This window comes from Cajanus cajan, chromosome 7, assembly GCF_000230855.2.
Source record: "Cajanus cajan strain Asha chromosome 7, NIPB_CcT2T_4, whole genome shotgun sequence".
NCBI lineage: Eukaryota > Viridiplantae > Streptophyta > Magnoliopsida > Fabales > Fabaceae > Cajanus > Cajanus cajan.
The window spans coordinates 11,890,987-11,900,140 of record NC_138523.1 but is presented as its reverse complement, the minus strand read 5'-3'; positions in this window follow the sequence as shown (position 1 = coordinate 11,900,140).

The following is a 9,154-nucleotide window of genomic DNA, read 5'->3' as shown; positions in this document are numbered from 1 at the left end:
AATCAGTCATCCACACTGGTTATCTTCTAGTCCTTGCTGCCCTCCCTCCAATTGGTAATGCGTCAACTGGAGGATCTTGATTAGCATTGCTTTTTGAGTTTAAGAGAGGTTCGAGTTCATCTTGATTATTATCATATCTGTCTGTTATTTCATGTTGTATAGGTTTTGCATCTTCTTCAGTTTCTTTGTCTTCCCAATCAAGAACATCAGCTTTACTCTCTTCTGTGTGTCTGTGCCAGTTCCAGCTTTTATCTTCTTCGAACACTACATCTCTGCTCATAATGAATTTCTTTGTAATAGGATCAAATAGTTTGTAGGCCTTAGACTCATCACTAACTCCCAAGAAAACACATTTTTGGCTTTTTTCGTCTAACTTGCTTCTCTTTTGATCTGGAACATGAGTGTGTGCAACACACCCAAATATCCAAAAGTAGTCAACTCGTGGATTTACTCCACTCCATATTTCTTCTGGGGTTCGTTGATCTACAACAGAGGTTGGACTTCTGTTTTGGACATGTACACACCACCGAACTGCCTCGGGCCAAAAAGGTTTTGGAACTTGCTTCTCGTGTAATACTACTCGTATTGCATTCATGATATTTTGGTTTTTGCATTCGGCGACTCTGTTCTGTTGATGGGTGTAGGCTTCCATCAATTGCCTAGAGATACCTTGATTAGTACAGAAATCTATAAACTCCTTAGAGGTGAATTCACCACCTTTATCTATTCTTAGACAAGTAATGTAGGTACCAGCTTCCTTTTCAACACAAGCTTTGAAGCTTTTGAACACAATAATTGGTTCAGATTTTTCATGCAAGAAGTAAATCCAAGCTTTACGTGAATAATCATCAATAAAGCTTAGAATGTACCTTTTGTTGTTGTGTGAGGAAGGTGAGATGGGACCACAAATGTCGGCATGGATTAACTGAAGCTTCGTTGAGGCCCTCCATGAGCTTTGCTTTGGTATGGAGTCTCTATGTTGTTTTCCAACGAGACAAGTAGTGCATATTGTTTTAGGAGATTTCAGAGAGGGTATCCCAAGCACCATTTGTTTGCTTGCAAGTGTGCTAAGTCCTTTATAGTTGAGGTGCCCAAAACGACTATGCCATAGTTGAGTTTTCTTTTCCGAGACGTCTTCAGCTTGGAGGCACAGGGGGTGTTGAGGAACTGTAGATGCTGACAAATAAAACATCCTATTTCCTTTCATGGTAATGTGAATAATTAAGCCTTTGTCTGGGTGAAATATCTTGCACGTGCCATTTTGAATTAGAATGGCTAAACCTTTCTCTTAGAGTTTTCCTAGGCTTATTAGATTGGTCTTAAGCTCAAGAACATAATATACGTTTGATATTACGTGAGAAATGCCATTGATTTGCACCTGAATGCTTCCTTTTGCAGCAACAGCCATTATGGTGTCATTTCTGAGCTTGACAGTTCTACAGAGTCCTTCTTCTTCAATTTTTGTGAACCAGAGTTTGTTTCTAGTCATATGGTTACTCTAACCAGAGTCTAGGAACCTGGCTTCCTCCTGTATAGATTGTGGTGACTCTTCATAAGCCACTAGTAGAAGTTCATCTTCTGCTTCTACAGCTTCCTCAAATATTGCAAAATGAGCCTTCTTCTCCAACTGAGGGCACTCGTACTGAAAGTGACCTAGTTTGTGAGACTGAAAACACTCAATGAGCACTTTGTTTATAGTCTGTCTTCCTCTTCCTCTCCCACGACCACGACCGCCTCTACTACGACCTCTGCCTACTCCTGATCTGTCATCATGGGTGACTTTCAGTAACTATTCGTCTGTCTAGAATCCCTGCATCCTTTGCTCATGAACCAGCAGGCTGCCATGGAGTTCATCAATACTCAAGGTGCTCAAATTGTTGGATTCCTTGATTGAACACACTACATAATTAAATTTTGAGGTTAGTGATCTGAGTATCTTGCTGACCACCGTGCTTGGTTCCATTGTTTCACCATTTGATTTCATCTTGTTGACCACACTTAGAGTCCTTCCCAAGTAGCTATCAACCTTCTCACCTTTTTTCATGACTAGCAACTCAAACTCGCGTCGCAATGCTTGGAGCTGGGCTCTTTTGACTCTTGTTGATCCTTGATATTTTTGCTGCATGGACTGCCATATGGCCTTTGACGTGCTCTTGTCCAGAATTGTTTCCAAAATCTCTCAATCAATGGCTTGAAATAAGTAATTCTTCACCTTCAAATCTTTTAGGTTGTCCTCGGCCACACTTTTTCGTTGTGCTTTAGTGGGTGTGGATCCAATTGTCGGTATGTCGTCTTCTACGAGATGCCACAACTCTTTGCTTCGTAGAAAGTTTTCCATCGTCATGGACCAGAAGTCATAGTGGCCATCGAACCTTGGAATGGCCGGTTGCACAAACTTTTCTGATGTAGACATCCTTCGCACTTCACGTTGCACTCACACTAGATGTTTACTCTTCTCACACTTCACACTAGATGGTTACTTTTCTCTCACTCGTTACTCACACACTGTACCAGGCCCCTTGCGGAGCTTTGATACCAATGGTTAGAACTCAAAGTATACGGTGAGTCAAATTAATTATGAGAGAATGAATTTTATTCATAAGCAATGGTTGGCTTATATAAGCCTTACAAAACAGAAAAACAAAACCACGTTCTGCATTGCAGTAAAGTAGGAACAATTAACGCAAAAACTTAAAAATTGATCAGCCCTTGAAAGTAGGGACTTTATTAACTGACACACGTAACATAACACATGAAATAGCAGATTTGACTAACACTACTATCTATACAATGACTACTCAAGGGTAACCTCAAATCATCAACTCTAGCAACACCCGAAGGCCTCCACTACCTTTCTCCATAAGCATATTCTTGCTCTGCTCTCATACCACATATAATCATCGCAATTCAAATCATATGGAAATATGCAAGGGTAAGCTAAAGTTTAAAGATAACACATAAATATATTAACACCTCTTCACTTCACATTTAACACTATCAACATACAACATCACAACACAACCAATGTATATCAGCATGAACAACTCTGTCTACTTTAACACATTGTTAACTTAAACATCACTACATCAACAACTCAAATTTTTCATCACAACAACATAATATATATATAACAAAACAACTACATGCATCATCACACATTTTTGACTAGGAGATCTCCTATAACTCAACTTAGTTTCAACTCTCAACCATTCATCATCTTTAATTACCATCATATATCAACATTAAGCAACTTAAGTCATGTTATAGATTAATCTACATTACTCATATTCAACAATTCATCAATTAAATAACATGTTTTCCTTCAACAATCAATGCCTTAACGCCACACACCCAGCGCTTATCGTCATCCAAGCAGAAAACTCTCTGCCTCACCCACACCCAATGCTACATAACCTATTCCTAACGTGGATAAGGTAGAAGCCCTAGGACCATGCATCTAGCATGGCAATGTGTCATGCTCGACCTCATTTTTGGCAGAGTCTATGCCCAACTCACACCCAACGTCACCATATACTAGTGTTTGACATCATCTAGGCAGAGACTCCTAGCTTGGCCATGTTGGGTGTCACTCCATCAAGGCCCAATGTCACTAAGCCAAAGACCTCCCAATGTTCTCACGCTCGACGTCATTCCAACCAGAGGTCAGTCTCTCTCCTCATGTTTGATGCCACCAATCTTGTGCCTGGTGTGACAAGATAAAGACCCCATATTAAAATAGCGTCTAATGCCTCAAAGATGCGCTTGATGCAATGCAAGTTATGCACTTATGCATATCACGAATTTGGCTCATCCCACCTGAAACTCAGTAACTCCCAAACTTGCAACACTACAAAATAACTATATACATTAAAACCAACTTAGAGATGTACTCAAATTCAATATGCAACAACAAGAAATCAATTCACCATCTTCGTTCCAACATACTTCAAAACCCACAACCCCAACTTAGGTCATTACACTTCAAATCATGCAACTCAATAGCAACTTGAAATAAAATTCCCTATACCAAAAATTTCTAGCTTATCTTAACTTGAATCCAAAGCTAATTGAGGAGGAAGAAGAAAGGGTTCTTAAGTTTCGTGTCTCCCTTAAGTCAAATTAGCAATGAGTTTCAAGCCTCCTATTGACATGAATTCAACAACAACACAACTACAATGAGAATTAAAGAAGGAAGAGAAGAAGATTTAGAGTAGTAGGAACTCACGAACTAGAGTCTTTTTCCCTAGAATCCTTATTTCTAAGATTCTAAAAACTTGAGTTTATGAGTCTTTATTCTAAATAGAAACCTTATATACTTTTCTCCTCAGGGTCAAACTAGATTTTTTCCCAACGAAACCCTTATAGCTATTAAAACTCATAGGGAATCCTTAAATTTGAGAGTTTCTTAACACGAGACCTATCTCAACACAGAAATCAACATATAAGGAATATAACCGCTACTTTCTAACACTTATATTGTTACTAAGGTCATCGCATACGAAATATTATCTGCTTTAACACTCATTGGGTCGTCGCGATTTTGTTTTGAAAAGATTCCTCGGTAGATCAAGGAGAGGGTGTTTATAAATTACCTTTAGCCTCAATTTCTAAGCGACGTGAAACTTTTAAGCATACTAAAACAAGTTTCCCAGTCGAGGCTAAAGGAAAAAAGTGGTTTAAACCCTCCTTCTAGTGCCAATGTTTCGATAGGAAGTTCTCTTATATTGTTATGATCACCACATTTGAAGTATTGTCCGTTTTGACACTCATCAAGTTATCACAGTTTTATCATTAAAAATATGTCTCAATTAGGCATGACATTTTAACCCAGTCTCATGGGTACCTGCCACGATTTGGACAGGGAAAACCCGTGTTGACCGGGTTCGGGTTTTTCCCGATTCATAAAATTGGGAACGAGGGCGGGGACGGGGATGTTAATACCCGCGCCCGCCCCTGTCCCGCTTAATAATATAATTAATAAACTATCCTTATATATATATATAAACCAAAATTAGAAACTTTTATATGTAAAAATTTGTAGTATCTTATTTTTCTTCTATTTTTTTTAATTTTTTTTCATATTTATTAGAAATAGAAAGAAAAAAAAAGGTCCAAGAGTAGGGGCAGGGAAACCTGAACTATGCCAGGAACAAGGATGGATACCCAGGTTTTATCCTCAGCAGGTATCATGGGACGGGGTGAGGACAATTTAAATTTACGGGAGCGAGGGAGGGGAACATAAAATCGGCCCTCGCCCCACCTCATTGCCATGCCTAGTCTCAGTAGGTTAAGGACAAAATATATTTATAATCTATCCATAATCTCGAATCTTAAGCAATATGAAATATTTAAGTATATGAAAACACCTAATTTTAGAGAATAGGAGAGAAAAAATTAATGTGTATGTAAAAATAAAAAAATGAGTAATGGAAAATTAAAAATCCCAATAATTTAAATATTTTTTTTATTTTAAAAACTAAAACAAAACATATTCAACATAACATTATTGGTATATAATTTTACCTATTAAATATACATTTCGTAATTTAATCTTAAACAAACAATTGTTAATTATTAACTTCCGACTTGGTTCGTCCAAAAAAAAAAACACAATTGTGTTGCGCCCGCTACACATAATTACTGATAAAAGAAACTGTGCTTAAGATAAGTTTAAATTTATTAAAAAATAAAAGTCAAATTAGTATTTTTTTAAGTTTAAGTTTAAAATTTCTGTCTCTGTATTATTATAAATAATTTTTCTATCTATAGTTTAGATTGGCCTAATTAAACATCCTATTAAATTTATTTATATTTTCAAAAAATTAACATTACTTTAAATTAAAATATTTATTATTTTCTAGTCAAGTCTGAAAACTTTAAATTATGAAAATTTCAAAACGGAGTTTATTTTATATTATTATTATATATATAGTTTCAGAAAGACTATAAAGGGCATTATAGTAATTGAATGAGAATGCAGCTGTCTTTGATTAAAAAATAAACAAATAAAGCAGTAAATGTAAGGAGTTTCAAAGTTTCGGGAATTCTCGGAGACGAAACCTGCTTATATTAAAAAAACACAGTCAAACTGTGCTCTTCTGTAAAAGCCATAAATTAATGCCTTTTTTTGTTAATTTTATCTGAGAAAAATAAAAAGTCTGTTCCCTTATCTTACGTTTCCGAACTTACATAAATTGGAATCCAAATTATAATGTGTTGTTTCCATAATAATTCCAAAACTTTGGTAAATGGTGATTTGATATGACCACCTTTACATTTTGCACAGTACTGTGTAATATGATTTTGTTCACTACCTTTTCCTCCTTATTATTTAGCACATGTTCATTTCGTTCTATCATTTCATCTTAGTGTAGCCAATAAATTTAAATTACCCACTTTTATTTCCGATCTCACTTATGTTCTGGATATCTGAAAAATCAATGTTGTTTAAAATCTATTATTCATTATCTTTAAAATTGTCATTTTCGTAAAATTATCTTTAATGAAAATTATAAATGAGGATTTGCCTTTCATGTTACTACATTAGTTATTCATAGTTGCAACATCCTGCAGGGGTGATATTGAAATGATTAATGCTTAATAAATAACATGTGGATTTTCGTGCACTGTTCTTTGAAAATTTCCATCAATTTATGTTCAGATTTTAGAGGAAAAAAATGTAAATTATTATGCTTTGAATTAAAATACGTATGGTTTCCAAAATAATTTTAAATTAATGATATTTTTTTTCTTTATATTTCGGAAGATAATTGATGTATGAATGAAAACATTTGATTTAAAAGGCATATCAATAATTAAGTTCAAATATTTTACTTAAAAAGAACTATAGTTTTAAATTATCAATAAAAAAGAAAAAATGTATTCTTATGTAACCTTAATTGAATCAATAAAATCAGATTAATATTGATGAGAAGTTAAAGTAGTATGTGCAGATCTCTCATCATTATTGTAATTCTTATATATATAAAAAATAAATTTAATAAATAATTAAAAAAATTCAAAAGTATTACTCTATCTTAAGTTGTACTTAAAACAATGAAATTCTTTAAGAAATTTTTGAAGTGATTAAATATCTACTATTGTTTAGACTAAATTAATATTTTTCAGAAAAACTTGAGGATCAATTTAAAGTATTTTTAATATTTAATAGACTACTTAGAGTGTTTTTTTTCTTCATATTTGTAAGATCATTAACAAATTATATTAAGATCATTTTAGGAGAGAAAATAGTATCTCAAACATTGAGTTAATTGTTTACAAGCTTCATTTACTTTGAGTTTGTGAAATAAACAATTATGTTGTGAACCCCTCATAATGACAAGCGTGTAACATGCCACTCTATTTAGTAATTACTTTAGCCAGATTTCGTGGCTTAGGTTTTGATAGTGAAACTACTGATGGAAGCTGAAGCTTTAATAAAAATGGGTGTTGGAATCAATTAGCTTTAATATATGGTAATGGCATAAATTAAAATAAATAAATAAATAAAACAACAAAAGAAAAAGAATTCAGATAAATCCATTTTAAGGTCTGAAAAAGCAAACAGAGAAATAAAAGCTGTCGGTAAGACCGTTGACGCCCCTGACACAACACGCAATCCATTACCATCAATTTAAATTAATAATCAAATCATGACAAAAATTATTATTTAAAAGCTAACCAATAGGATTTTTCCACTTTTACACGTTTGCTTTTTTCTTCTATAGTACACTACAAGTACTAATTCTTGCTTACAGTTTTAATCCCATACTATATAACCTTTTCTTTTTCAACGGACATGAACTCAATACTACTCTTTTTGAAAGGGAAATTTTAAGTAGCCATATTTTTTTATTAATTTTTTTAGACCGTACATGCACATAGTTAAGATTCTTAAGAATAAAATACTTAATATCTTTAAGTCCCCAGGCTATTTATTACTCGTACCGAGTTTTGTTAGGTGACATTAGTAATTTTTATTAGGTAAAAAAACAAGTTTTGTTATTGTGTATTTGTGTTATGATGATATGTATATTTAATAGATTAGTAAAAATATATATAATTTTTTTATTTAAGATTAATATATATATATATATATATATATGTATGTGCGCGTATGTATGTAACTATTTTTATCAACAACTAAAATATTATCCAAGTATATATCTAGTAATACAAAAATTAAAATATATGAACTTAGGTTGTGGGTCAAACAATACTACAACACACAAAAGTAGTTTCAAGCTACACAATCATCCTACATGGCTCTTATTCTCCAAAATACCTCTAGCCTAACCATGTTTTGTTTCTATGTAAACATGATCATTGCAGTCTAACTACAAGGAAATATGCAAGAACAAGATAATATTCAAAAGAATAAGTATAAAATAAGTATGGAAGTAAAGATAACTAAACTACTTATCACTGACATGTAAATCATACCACATAGCACTTCATGTCTTACAACATAATAATATAACAATAACACCTCAACATGATATTCAACAACCTTATAAAGGTAAATAATTTAACAACATGCACCAATAACCATGCCATTTCAACAATACATATAACATATGAACAACACCACAATCACCACATCATATCCATAACACCTCAACTAAGGCTTTTTGACCAAAGTGGGGTCGTTGATCAAGTTATTTATGTAAATGAGGCTGTTTTGAATTTATTTACACCTTTGGGGCTATTTACAACGGTGTCGCTATGACCCATAGCGACACCCATGCCACGTGGCTTTTTTTTTTTGGCGTAGGGATGGCTGGAATGAGCCACAACAGTGTCGCTATGGGCTGGACCAACACAGTTTGTGAGCCAACAAAGATGGTGTAGCCCATAGCGACACCATTTAAGAAAAAAAACGAAAAAAACTAAAATAATTTAAATGTAACCTTAAAATAATCAACTAAGTATACTTATTATATATTTATAAAAATAAAAAATATTTATTTAAAAACGTAATTTTAAAAAATAGATTTAATTATTTATGTAAGTGGTGCTGTGGCCTATAGCGACACAGAGTCGCTGTGGCCCACAGCGCCACTAATTAATTTTTTTTTTTTAGTTATTAACTTATTTTGTTTGGAAATTTGTTTAATTTATATTTAGCACTTAAATATTAATTTGTAATTATAAA